General features: G+C 39.1%; 1 pseudogene; it reads right to left on the minus strand.

Annotated features, from left to right (window-relative positions):
• Window positions 1–3,153: 3,153 nt before the first annotated feature.
• LOC122886718 lies at window positions 3,154–11,048 on the minus strand (annotated as a pseudogene).
• Between the last annotated feature and the right edge of the window lie 3,862 nt (window positions 11,049–14,910).

Consider the following 14,910-nt stretch of genomic DNA (forward strand, 5'->3'; position numbering starts at 1 on the left):
ATCATTATTGAGGGAACTTAAACAACACTCTTCAACAAGTCCTTTCTGAAACAAAAGAAAGAAAATTGTTTTTTTGATAAAGTTATTTCAACCCTTGTGTCTAATGGACTGAACCAGTATCCCCCTATTAGTCACCTTTAGGCCCCTCAGAGTAACAGACCACTGACAAATCAGTGGAAGACCAGTGCCTCATTGCACTGTAAAAAAAATGCCTGTGAAATCCACAGTAATTTACTGTGAACTATTTCACAGTAGAATGCTATGTATTCAATTGAAAATTACATTAATCAAAGAATTGCCGTGAAAATCACAGTAAGAAATTATGTACTTTTATTTATATAGCGCCAATTCATGACAGAAGGTATCTCATTGCACTTTTCCTATAAAGCGGGTCTAGACCGTAGTCTGTTTAATATTATTTATAGAGACCCAACAAATTTCAATTCAATTCAATTCAATTTTATTTATATAACGCCAATTCATAACAGAAGTTATCTCATTGCACTTTTATTATATGTTCTGGATTTTACAGGGAGCCAGTGCAGATAAGCTAATATTGGAGAAATATGATCTCTTTTCCTAACTCTTGTCAGTACACGTTTCGCAGCATTCTGGAGCAATTGGAGAGGTGCTGAAGTGCTGCGGTAAGCGTACTGTCTCATTTCCAGTCACTGGTGTTTTACTAGTAGCGTATTTATGCTGCTCTAGCTCATCACAGTTAATTTTGTTCGATTCTTCATTATAGTGACTAACTATCTGCTATACATTCAAACGTACACTAGTTCTGCTCAAGCACTCATAGCTCTCTCCTTCTTTTAATGACTTTCTCGTTAATCCCACAGTTTACATGCTATTCAGTTTTGCTAGCTACCGTTCTTTAGCTTAGCAGCTAGCAATGGCTTCTCTCTCTCCCTCTCACTTTCCTGCTCTCTCTTGTTCAGTGTGTCAAATGTTTAGCTATTCCTCTGCCTCCTTTGGTGATAATAGTAAATGTAATAAATGTAGTTTATTTGTAGCATTGGAGGCGGGGCTTAGTGAATTGGAAACGCTTTCCCTTGTTGGTGCACAGGCTGGTCCCAGCCTCTTGGCACACGATTCCACTCATCTTGAGGTGACAGCACCCTAGGGGGAGGAACCCTACACTTCCTCTGTTAGTGAGTTGTTTACTGACTGCGCAGCTCCCCATAACTGCTACTTCTCCTTGTGGTCATAAGTACATAATGTTCGCAGTACATGATGTTCTTTCTGATATTCCTGTTTCTTTGTATCAGTGTAAGTCTGTAGCAACAGCTAGTCAAATTCTTTCCTGCAGATAGCAGGTCTGTAGAACAATGCCTTAAAAAGTTAAGCCTCATGGCCTGCGTGTGTGTATGTGTGTTCAAACGTTTCAACATGGTATTAATATAATAGGCATGCAACCTTTGTTTAAGTTATTAATTCTCACAAATCCCACCTTTTAAGGTATAAACACAATTAAAATGGTGCAACTACACACTACAACCCCCTTCCCCGTCTACCTGTACCCCCTGTAACTCTTCTTCCTCATCTGACTCCAAATCTTCACCTAACAGGGGAATTTGGTAGGGAGGTGGGTCCCTTTAGTAGGGGCGGTGGTAATGAGACTGTTGATCAATGCACGTAAGCAGGGGATGCAGCAACAGCCACAGCACACTAAAATGACTGCAAAACAAGCAATGGAGACAATTAGGGATATGAATAAGGCCTTCTATTTACCAAAATAATGATCTGCCCAATTACTAAACGGATCGTTGATGCCTGAATTTTCAGCCAACTCCTCAGACAGGGAAGTAAGGCCAGCTAGAGCCTTGGTAATGCTTCCGTCAAGGGCAGTATTATTGGGAATGAATGTACAACAGAAATCCCCAAACATTTTGCAGACTCCGCCCTTTTCTGTCAACAGCATATCTAAAGCCATCCTATTCTGCCAGGCCATAAGAGAAGTCGATCCCAATTGTACCTCTTAGGCCATAGAGGCCTGGTTGGCGAAAATGGTGCACTATAACAAATAGAATTGGCTGTCATGTTTTCCAGGTTGTGACTAAGAACAAGGCTTTCAAATGAGTTATAATTTAGTTTAGGTTTAGGGTTGACTATTAGGCTTGAGTCATTCAGTGTTTTTGTTTAGGTTTTTATGTATAACTCCTTTTCTGTTAACTTTTGATTTGATTTTTTTAAGTGGTAAGAGGGCAGACACGGTCACTAAGGAGTTTTGGGTGGGTAACTGCTCTGGAAGCGCAGAGAAGCGTGTAGGACTGCAACTCTGCCTCCTGGGTTCTCATAGTTTAGGTCCACTAATTATCCAATTATCTACAAAGCCCACATCGTTTGCTGGACACCACCTCGACAGCCAGCGGCGGAATGCAAACATGCGGCTAAACATGTAATCACTGGTCAGGTTTGGTCCGACACTGTCTTTGCATATGTATACACCGACTCAACATTAACTTTAGTGACCTCTGATTGGCCCCAGGACTACATTTAACTATGGTCGCTGGTGTCGCTAACTTCACGTTTCTCAAAATGGAGCTGCCAATAATCAGAGTTGGTTTCTCAGCGGGTGTGTTGCTGAGTGGGGAGAACTTATTAGAAACGTGAACAGGTTGGTGGTGAACCATGGGCTTCTGCTTAGGGCTATGCTTCCTTTGGACAGTCACCCAGCCTCCCTGGTTTCCAGGCTGCTCGGTAGCTGCAAGGGGACAGCTAACAGGAGCTACCTCTGGTTGGTCCACACCGGCTTCTGGGGGCTTGCTAACTACAGCAGCTAATGGTTGAGTTCCCATGGTGCGGAACCGCGTTTCCAATTCACTAAGCCTCGCCTCCAACGCTACGAATAAACTACATTTATTACATGTACCATCATCACTAATGGAGGCAGAGGAATAGCTAAATATTTGAGACACCAAGCAGGAGAGAGCAGGAGAGTGAGAGGGAGAAGCCATTGCTAGCTGCTAATCTAAAGAATGGTAGCTAGCAAAACTGAATAGCGTGTAAACTGTGGGATTAGCAAGAAAGTTGTTAAAAGAAGGAGAGAGCTATGAGTGCTTGAGCAGAACTAGTATACGTTTAAATGTATAGCAGATAGTTAGTCACTATAATGAAGAATCAAACAAAATTAACTGTGATGAGCTAGAGCAGCATAAATACGCTACTAGTAACAAACATCAGTGACCAGAAATGAGACAATATGCTTACGTCAGCACATCATGCTCCACAGACCTCCAAACATCACAATAGCCAACAATGTACTGTAGAAAATCACAGTAAGAAATTATGTACTGTAGGAAATCACAGTAGCCAACAATGAACTGTAGAAAGTCACAGTAGCTAAAAATGTACTGCAAAATATCACAGTAACAAATTTTTTACTGTAGAAAATCATAGTAATTATACTGTAGAAAATCACATTAACCAACAATGTACTTTAGAAAATCACAGTAACCTGTTATGTACTAGTTATACCTTAATGAATTACTGTAAAAAGTACATCATGATTTTACAGTAAACTGGCTGCTTCTCCATAATACAGCAGATTAATTACTAGTTACACCTTAATGAATTGCTGTAAAAAAATTACCTCATGATTTTACAGTAAACTGGCTGTTTCCCCATAATACAGAAGATTGCTGTGAGCAGCTGATCTAATTTACAGCGTACTACCAAAGATACTCTATCACAAAGATCGGTGCAGGAGTGGGCTATGGCGCAGCTTATGTTATTTTATTTTTATTGTGCACTGTGTGCTTATTGTGCTTGTGAACTGGTGTGTGTTAATGCTTGTGGACTCTGGTGGTCCAGTGGGGCATTGACCACATCCAGCTTCGCCTTCATCCTTTCTTCACAAGGCTCTGCTCCCTTCCTCTCTGCTAGGCTCAGTGGATACATTTCCAATACCTCCTTTGCCTACAATGGCGTATAGCAGACTACAAAACAAGCCAAATGAAGGAAGACCTTGGAGGAGAAGAGAGAGAAAAAGAAAGCTTAATTAAAAACAGAGAGCTGAGGCTAACAACAGGATAGCCATGGAAACAAACATTCCGCTTCCGCTCTTGCCCTCTTAAAAAATGGCTCTGTGATGTTGACTCTCGTCTGATCTCTGTTTTTATTTAGCACTTTCTTTTTCACTCTCTCGGAGTTTCCTGATGGATAGATAGCTTCACTTGTTGCTAAAATACCCACTAACTAGTTAAGCAGCAGTTAGTTGTTGAGTGATGTTGTTTACACTGCTAGCACAAGAACTTTGGAACACAGAGAGGGGGAGGTTTTCAGGGCCGACATGTAATACAGTACCAAGGTGATTTACAGTGGCTCCGACCAGGGCTCTGACTCTGGTTCAGGCAGGGACAGGAGGAGTATCAGGTGGTAGAGGAGCAAGAGAGAGGTCGGGCATCAGTCAGTACTCACTCTTTGATGCTGCAAATGGAGCTACTGTGATTCAAGAAACATTTCAGACTCGATCTGATCATCATCATCATCATCATCAGTGAATAAAGTTATAAAAGCTGTGTGTTTTTGTACAGTGATCAGTGATCTATTTTTGGCCCATTCCTCCTGTAGAACAGACACACCAAATATGTTACGTATTATATCTGCTCAGATAAGGCTTAGTTTGACTGGTAAGATGCAAGTTTGGCATTTGAATTTCACAGTACTTAACAGCGTCCTCAGCAGTATTTTTGATAGCATGAATAGACTTTGGTCCAGATCGATAGTTACCTGATAGGTGAGCTTCTTGATACGTCTTTCATACTTCATGGCAGCATCGGTAATGGCCTTCTTGGCCTTTTCCTCAGCATTTCTGCACTACTGCACTGCTTCCTCCACTTCAGTCTGAAGCTGGGATGTATCATCTTCCAGCTTCTTCTTTTGGTTCATGAGTGTTCTAAAGAGAATTTGCATTGTGAAGACAGTGAATGTAAAATAAACATGCTAGAACAATTAATTACTGTATCTTATGTGTGTGCAGTAGCTGCACCCTCTCACTAACATCCACCAGCTCTTGTTCAGCAAGTTTGCGACCTCTCTGTTTGCTCAAGATCAGATCTGAGCCCCTCCACTTCAGCCTGAAGCAGGTTGTTGCATCTCAGTGGCGATGTTTTCCTTCATATCATCATTGATTTGAAGTTGAAGTTGAGTATCCTTATTGATGATAACCCAAAGAATTTCAATTTGAGTTATGTACGCAATTGTATAGCTTCTTTTCCAGTTCATGCATACCTTTAGATGTGCAGCTGCCTGTTGGCCTGGCTAAACTGAATCTCCATCTCATTAAGATCTCCCTTCATTTTCTTCTTCAAACGGAGGGCCTCATTCCTGCTGCAAGTCTCAGCCTTCTAGAGAGCTCTGAAGATGATCAACAATTCGCTTTTGGTTTCTCTTTGCTTGCCCCATCTCTTCATCTTTCTCAGCCAACTTGCGCTCAATATCAGCCTTAATCTGGCTGAACTCAAGATGCGCTCTGAGAATCTTCCCTTCCTCATGCTCCAGAAAAAATGTTCGAGTTCATAAGGTCAACCATTCGAACATTCAACAAACCTCTGCTTCCTCCAGGCTGTTTGTATCTCAGACTTCTCTTGCTTCAACTGTTTTCGAATCTTCTCAAGCTCATAAATGCTCTTTCCAGCCTCATTGATTTGCTCAGTGTGGTCAGATATTTCCTCTGAGAAACAAAATGTAACATTTTCAATGGTTTAGTCATTACAGCAAATTCTGCAATAGAGCTGGTATTACCCTGCAGATTCTTATTCCCTCTTCATAGGAGTTCTTCAGTTTGAAGAGCTCAGTGCTCAGAGACCTGGCTTCCTTGTGAGAGTCCTCCAGCCCTGTTTGACACTTCTCATGCTTCTGTTTCCATTCTGAGAGACAGTTTACATTTTAGATAAAGGATCTGAAATATGTATGCTTAAGGTCATTATGCTTTAATTCTTCATCTAAAAGAGCAAAATTGTCATATGTATTTTAAATTCAACCGTGTCAAAGTTTCTTTGCTTCTTGTCCAGAGCAGCAGATTTAGACCTCTCCACATCCACCATAAGATCTTCAATCTCATTCTGCATCAGTGTTTGGTCTTCTCCAGAGAGGAACATTTAGCATTCACTGCTTCAACAGCCTCCTCAGCCTCCTGCAGACGCTAAGCCATCATACTTATAGATTATGGTGGAATTTATTCAGGGTTCATTGAGTTCATTGAGTTGTTCATGTGAAAATATATTTTACTCACTTGGCCTCCTCCAGTTAATCAATCCTCTGGATGGCATCAGTTTCATACTTGGCTCTCCACTGAGCCACCTCAGAGTTGGCCTTGGACATGCTGCGCTGCAGTTCAGCCTTGGCCTCCTGCTCCTCCTCATACTGCTCCCTGAGCAGGTTACAGTCATGACGAGCAGACTGCACTGCATGGGCTAATGCATTCTTGGCATGAAAGCATATCTTAATGTTTCTCATGTACCAACATTTACTCTGTACTAAATGAGGTCTCATTGCTATTTGGACCGTTTCCCTGTGGTGAGTTGAGACACGAGGGAATGATTTTCCTCAAGCTGCCTTGCAAGTTCACCTAATTGTGGTAAAAAAATAAAATGCAAAGAAAACACACTGTTCAAATCAAATGCTCAGTTTGAAGCTTTGCTTTCTGCATGGTGAAGTCATTGATGGTACGCTGTTCCTCGTCTGCCTGTTTTATATTCATTCATCTGGTCTTCCAGAGACCTGCACATTTTCTCCAAATTATTCTGAAAACAAAAATCATTAACAATGGCACATGAACCATTTCAAAATGAATTAAATGTGTCTGAGATTAACAAAGTAAAATATTAATCAACCAATTAGTACAATAACATTTACTCTTGCCTTCACAATATCTTCCATATTGGAGACCACATCATCCAGCTCCAGTCTGAGTTCACTTATCTCCTTCTCCAGTTTCTGCTTGACTCTCTGCAGGTTGTCAATCTGCTCTCCCAGGTCAGCAACACTGTCAGCTTGTTTCTTCCTGAGTGTGGCAGCAGTGCCTTCATGCTGCAGAGTGGCCTCTTCGAGGTCTCTGCAGAGTTTCTGGAACTCAGCCTCCCTCTTCTTGTTTATCTCAATCTGGGCAGCTGTTGCTCCACCAGCCTCCTCCAGCTCTCTGGCCAAGTCTGCTCTCTGCATCTCCATCTTGCCTCAGGCAGCTCGGTCTGCCTCAAGCTCTTCCTCCAGCTCCTCAATGCGGGCCTTGACCAAAACAAAAGTTTGCATTAAAAGCATATAAATTGTGACATTAGCCAAATGTCACATCCCTGCAAAGCAAATTAAATCTTCATCTCATTTAACATTACCTGCAATTCCTTATTTTTTTCTGGAGCTGGGCAATCATCGCTTGTTCATCTTCTATTTTGCCATTGAGTGACTGATTTCACATTGTGACTGATTTCAGTTATCTACAGGAAAGATTTTGAAATCATCAAAAGATGTAAAATGTACTAGCTGACACAAAGTTTTAAATCTGTTTGTGTTTTTACAATTGCAGTTTTCATATTACTTTTTCAGCCTCAGAGGTTGCTGCTTGTCATTTTCCAGGTCCATGATACACTCTTGAGCTAACCTTAGGTCTCCCTCAAGCTTCTGCTTTGCTCAAGGTCCATACGCACTTTCATCTCTTGCTCAAGGGATCCTTCGAGCCGTGGTGGGTGATAATTACAGTATTTTATTTATTCACAATATAATTTTTTTATTTGATTGTTTTTAAAACATGCCAACACACTCTTATTTACTATGTTCTTACATAATCCACTTGCTGCTCCAGCTTAGCCTTGGCATTAGTCAGAGTGTTGACTTTGTCTCCTTCACTTTGTAGATCATCAAGTGTTTGCTGACGGGCTTCCTGTAAGGCTTTCTTTTCCTTGGTCAACTTAGCAATGATTTCATCCTGAGCAGCCATCTCTTCGACCAGGTTATTTACCTGTTGCAAGGAAAGATTTAATTTTTAGTAAAAGACCCATGACATCAGCATTCTGTGCGACATATATAACAGAAGTAATAATTATGTTGTTTTATAGTACCTTGTTCTCAGTGGCATGCTTCTCTTTCTCCACTTGAGCCAGAGTTAACTCTTAAGTCATCAGTGACTTTCTTCAGCTCAGAACACTCATCCTCCAGCTTCCTCTTCTTAGCAGTCAGTTCTGCATTCATCTCCTCTTCATCCTCCAGCCTTTCCGTCAGCTCTTTGATTTTTGCCTCCAGCTGAATCTTGCTCTTAATCAGCCCATCGCATCTTTCTTCAGTATCACATCTTATCTTATCTTGCTCCTGTTATTGAAAAGGCCCACAGTATTACACATTGGCAGACTCTGTTTGATTTTAATATTGTTTGTAATGCTGATAGGCAAACATACAGACTGTAAGCTGCAAATCATTCTTCTCTTGGAGAAGAGAGACAATTTTTTCCTGTAGTTCCTTTCTACGAGCTTCAGCCTTTGCATAAGCCTCTTTCAGTTTGGTAAATGCTTCCTTCATGTTGGCCATCTCCTTCTCAGTCTCTGCTGACTTCAACAGAGGTTTGAGCTTGAAGAACAGCTTCACCCATGGCCAATTCTTTACCCCCATGAAGGCATGGATATTCTGGTGCATCACCAGAGGATTCTCCATGGCCCCAGGAGTCTTGGTCTCATTGGGGGTACAAAGTGAGGGTGAGTAGACCTCAAGTTGGTCATCAGCTTGTTCAGGTTCTCCTGTGAGTGCACCACAGAGGACAGAATTGTTTTGCAATTAACATTATCATTTACAGTACCATTATAAACATCATAATGCCATATGGTTATGGATTCTCTGAGGTCTTAAATCTGAGAAGAACCTCTCAATTAGCTAATGTTTCACAAACTGTAAATTACATTGATCTTACCCTATGTAAGGCTGATACCGTTTGGAAGGATAAACCTTTCTTCTTGCTACCACCTCTGCCCTTCCCACCAGACTTTTGAATTAAATAAAATATTATCATTAGACTTTTAAATAGAAAAAATATATTGAAGATAGTTTTAAACGGTATAGGTGACATACAGAAGAACAAGTGCATGTAAAATGTTGTATTTATATTTAAAGTTTCTTCATTCTACAGTTCTACCCTTGTACCATTCTTCCACATGATAGATTGATAATCCTTTTTAAACTAAGATGCTACTCCCTTTTTAAATACAAACCTGAATCATCTCCAGCATAATTTGCAAAGAGGGTAGCAACTACCTTAAGAGAAGATTTCTGATAAAGTCCAACAACTGTCTCTTTCAGAGGATCCTTGTTCTTCACCAGCTAGTTGTTGATATTATAATCAACAGTTCCAGCATAGTGCATTAGAGCACAATGGGCCTCTGGTTTTCCTTTGACAACTCTGGGCTTCTGGAAGTTACTGGATTTCCCTAGATGGTTGTCATAGAGCTTAGCTTTAAAGGTGCCATCAGAGGCTTTGGGGAACATGCACTCCTCTTCAAGGATGGACATGATACCCATTGGCTGTAAAAATCATTACAGTATAAAAACAAATGTCATAGCACTGTTTTAAACGTGGAATGAATGACAACACTTAAATGACAATGTCCTGATATGGTACTTTTCACAACTCACCTTTTCAATCAGGTCAATACAGGCCTGCAAGTCCATACCATTCAATGGCCTCTTTCTTATACTCTTCCTGCTCCAGCACAAAAACTGTTGCAGTTTTTCATTGGTGAAGTTGATGCACAGCTGCTCAAAGGTGTTGAACTGTAATAAAGTGGTCTACAGTACGACCAGGCTTAATCATTTCTCCTTAAACCAAAGACTGCAAATTGTTATTTATTCATCAAAGTCATCACTGCCTTTCAAGGTCCTCATCTTTCTTTTATCCCTGATTCTTTTGGCTGGGATAAAAGATCACTGTTGGCTGTGTAGTTCACCTTCAGTGCCATCAGCCTCTGCCTGGTCCTCTCGCTGCTTTTTCTTGAACTTCATGTTACAATGATGCATGATGGTACCCAGTTGGCAATTTGTTCATTTGTAACAGGGGAAACAGAGTCAATAATAGACAGACTCTTACATGTTCAAAATAGAAAATATAAATGTACCCTAAGAGGACGAGATCCACTCATTTTAGTCCAGTTGATTCACTTCAATTTAGAAATTACCATTAGCAATCCCACAGACACTCACAAATCTGGAGGAATTGTCATTCCTTGGCATTATCAAAGGCTTCTAGCATGAATGATTTGGTACCCTGACTTTGTCAAACAATATCACAACTTCAGGTTCAGTGCCGAGTATGTAAAATTACAAGGTGTCTCAGCTTTTAGAATTTATTTTTAATTGAAGTGTAATTGTACTTTACAAATGATACTTTGTGAAATATTCAGAAATATATTTCGTAATACAGACCTTCTCAGCAGCTGGATCTTTCTTCCCACTCGGGACAACAGCAATGCTGGCAAAATACTGAATGACACGCTTGATGTTGACAGGCTTTCCAGCAATGGATTCTCTGCTGAGTAGAAGAGATACAGAAAGTTTTAGGCCAAGACCTATAACTACTAGACTCTTAACTACTGAAGAGGTTTTTGTTGGTTGTGTGACTTACGTAATAAGAATTGACTGGTTTTCAGTAAGAGAAATTATCAAATTATCAGTAAAAAATGAGGAGGAGCTTCACTCCTCTTCTTTCCTCTATAGGCAACAACCACTTCTTGGTTGTAGACTGGCAGCCACTAGTAGGGGTTGATAGTCACACAGAACAGCCCAGAGTAGGTGTTTCATAGTTCATAGTTTCAACAGTAGGGTTACAGATAATAGGAGGATAAAAATGTGTTATTTAGTCGTAAGTATGTTGCTTATTAACTGATGCTTTATCAATGAAGTTAAGGTTTTATTGTCTTACATAGATCATCCATGCCGCATAACGCTCTTTGAGGTTAACCAGCACAGCGGGCTCATGGAGGAAGGTAAACATTGTACATCAGCTCTCTCCTGCAGAACCAAAAATGTATCTACCTTTCCAAATTCAGTTTCAGCAGTGACTTTGTCACCATCATGACTGATGATGGAAGCTTTGATGACTCAAAGGAAGGACTCAGATAAGGAGCAGCAGCCCCGAACTATTTCATGGCAGCGTCACCCATTTTTCAACCTGTTATGGATTTACAAATGTTGAGCCATTACTGATGACAGTATTATCATTAACATAAAGCAGCATTGTGTATTCAGAATTGTTATAGAATGTGTACAACAGGACTTGTGTCATAACTTTTCATGTATTACATTAGCCATTAGCATACCACATGTGCAATAATTACAAGGTATATGGTATAACTGTACCACCGTAATATCTGTGATCTTAATCATGTATAAATTAAATTTCGACAACTGTACATAAACAAGCAAAATTCACTGTAAGTCCTGACTGAAGTTGAGGGTAGTGTAGTCATGATTAAAGACTCTTCAGATAGAATCAAAAGTAGCTTTTACCGAGGGTGGTCCAAAGGAGACCAGGGTCAGTCAGTGTCTTGTTATTCAAACCAGATAACAAAGCAAAACATTATTCCATTACAACTATCGTATCACTTGCAAAGAACATGGTATACATGTGAAGTATATCACTAAAACTTTGCACCAAAATATTTTATAGCTAAGGCCACAAATGTCAAGACATCTGTAACATTTCAATTCCCAAACCACTGATATAAATGTTTTTCTTACCGTTGACTCTCAACCTTTAATCAAGCTTATGAGCCCCATAGCTGACATTAGCCCTCCCTCCATTAATAGGGATGGATTTTTGGAGAAAGGTTGCACATTAAAAATAGCGTTCTCCTAATTGGGCAGGATGCACTACTGCTATTTGGTGCTTTCACCTTGTGACAAACAAGGCAAGGACAATACAAGGTACAAAGAAAGGGGAGGGCAAGAGGTGGGGATCAGGGACAGGCTTGATATCAAGTGACTCTTATTTTATTCATATGAACAGGTAATTTTATGTAATCTCTTACTAGCTACTGACTTGATTCAATTAGATCTGTTGAGTGTGATTTTATAGTTTCAATATTTAGATTTGTCTGTGGACTGTCTGTTGTCTGTGGATTTGTTTGTATGTGAAAACAAACAGTTAATTAAAGGATCCACTTTCTTTTCCATGATTCTTTCTTTCCTCTAAACAGCACCTGTCAATTCAGTGTCCCTATTATAAATCTCAAACAGAAGGGTGATAGACAAGCAAGGTTAATGACTTAATAAGACTAATTTGCTCTTCATACATTGTGCTTTGAGAACAGCTCTGGACTTGTCATGTTAGCGAAGGTCAGTCATGTGAAAAGTGGTGAAATGCATTTCTACAGCCTCTCCTGTAGACAATAAAGTGTTGGAGTTGTTGTCGGGTGAGAGCTAAGGTCAGGGACTTAAAATTATCACTCACCACTGTTCTGCCCAGCTAGCGCTACACCCTTTGTCTCATGGTGTCGTCATGGCATTGTTCCCTTTCCTTTGGCCTTGAGGACAAATATAACCCTGTGAAATTCTTGTCTGGATTTTTTCTCTCTGATTGAGAAGGGCAGCCTTTGAGGGCAGGGATATAGCTGAAGTACAGTCTCTGATGTCATGATAGATGAGGGGTAACAGGTGCATGGCACTGAAAACATAATAGAAACCTCGATTTATTCTAGAACACAAGATTCATAAATGTTTCATTTTTATTGCATTATGGAATGTAATTATTTGATGTTGGTGGTTTGAATCCATGTAGTATATACAAATTGGTTTCCTTCTGACTTCCTACCATAGCCTTTTCTCACTCTACGTTTATGAAACATCATTTGAAAACACATTTAAGTGTACACTGCTTCGAGGAGAAACAAATAAGAAAATTCATTTTGTTGTTTTGTCCTTCTTTCATGGAATATAGCCAGCTATCCACTCTTTTCCCTCAGCAATTGAAGCCATGTGTGCAAGTTCTGTTTCTCCTGTAAAATGAGAATGCTGCATGTTCAGCAATTTTTCAATGGACTTTGTGAAAGTTGATCAGAATTGTTTTCAAATTGTCGGATTCATTCTCATTCTCAGCTGTTTAAATCCCTGTGGAAATCTGTTTTGTGTTCCCTTCCTGGCTTTCATTCCCTTCTCGCTGTATGGGCACAGAGTTGTAACCAGACTCCTTTAAGGTAAGGCCAATTGTTGGTGGCTAAAAAGAAAGAACAAATGGTGTCACTGTGATATGCTATTGTTGGTGGTGTCTGTTAATTAATCCTAAAGTATTTCTAAACATCACAGTCCTACATGTTTTGTTAGTGTTAAAATGTGGATGACAAAGAATAACACTATGCAATGTATTTATTTTCTTATAATCTCTCTGCAAATATCTAAAACCCTTGATGGGGCCATGTGAAATCAAGGTCAGCATGCAGTGCTAGACAAATGTCAAGCTGATATCCACCCTTCACTTGGCTCCGTCTGACAGTGCTCCTTTGTGCTGCTGTGGAAGGATGAAGTACTTTAAGTCTGTCAGCTAGATTCAGCTAGAAGGTAGATTTAGTGTAAACAATGCTGATTAAATTTAGTTTATAGTAATTAGATAACACATTTTGATTCACTTTTTATTCGTTTGTATTGTATTTTGTTAATTTTTAATTAATTAATTTTGTTTCACTATATAAAACAATTCAGTGATTGCATGCTAGCCTAAGCAATAGTCAGTGTTTTATTGTTTTACAGCATGTTACATAATACGACTGGGCAATATGGTTTGAAATGATTAGAAAATTGATATTTTTTACAATATTGATATATATGTTCAATGAACTGATGTTCAAATCAATGAACTATGTTCCACTGTGATATAACACAGAATATACAGTATAATTCATTGACATTGTTCTAGCCAATGGGAGATATTCAGTATTATCGTTTTTCAAATTTCAGTTTCAATTATATCATGATGACATAATCTTCTCATGTTATTGTTCTACAAATTCCTGTTGTCCAAATTAGACACATCTATGAAGAGTATGCCCTCATGTAATGCATAACAGTGGAACATAGTTCATTGATTTGAACATCAGTTCAATGAACATATATATCAATATTGTAAAAAATATCAATTTTCTAATCATTTCAAACCATATTGCCCAGTCGTATTATGTAACATGCAGTAAAACAATATAACACTCCTCAACCTCTCCTCAAATGTATCACTGTTAAAGTAATTTGTTTAATCTAATACTCTAATATGTTACTGAACACACAAGTAGATATAATTTGTAGTTAGGTGCTTAATATGAACTGTCTGACTACACTGAGGCAAAAAAAAAAACTAATTTACCTACAGATAAATAGTACCTTTTAGACATTTTATTTGTGATGTAATTTGCACATCACTGTACAGAGATTCCAAAGCGGTTCTCATCCAATTTGGAACACCATTTTTACACCAGGCCTCCACCCAGTCATATTAGATTAATAAATATTACATTTATAAAAAAAATACTGCTGCATCTACTACATTTACATCTAAAGAGTTTCTATTTTTCTAACCTATAAAGGAGAGCACTTTTCCTTCCAGAAAAATCATGCTTCGTTTGTTTCTTACAGTTTTTGACATTTTTTTAATGCAGATATCAACAACCTTAGTGAGAATGTTTCCTTTGTATTAAGTAGTAGGATAGAAATGAGTGTCAGTATTTTGACACAAGACAGAATAAGGCAAGATGGATGCACTTTTACAAAGAAAAAGACACTTTATTTGAGAAAAGTTGATTGGAAACAGGTAAAACAATTATACTGGTAATATCACTGGCAGATTCTTTTTACTTATTTTAAGAAAAAACAAGATTTTAGAACTCTAAGACTATACAACTTGTTAAGATAAAACATTTTGTACAGTGTTTGTATTACACTTTCAGGCCT

Source organism: Siniperca chuatsi, linkage group LG13 (assembly GCF_020085105.1).
Source record: "Siniperca chuatsi isolate FFG_IHB_CAS linkage group LG13, ASM2008510v1, whole genome shotgun sequence".
NCBI classification, from domain to species: Eukaryota; Metazoa; Chordata; class Actinopteri; order Centrarchiformes; family Sinipercidae; genus Siniperca; species Siniperca chuatsi.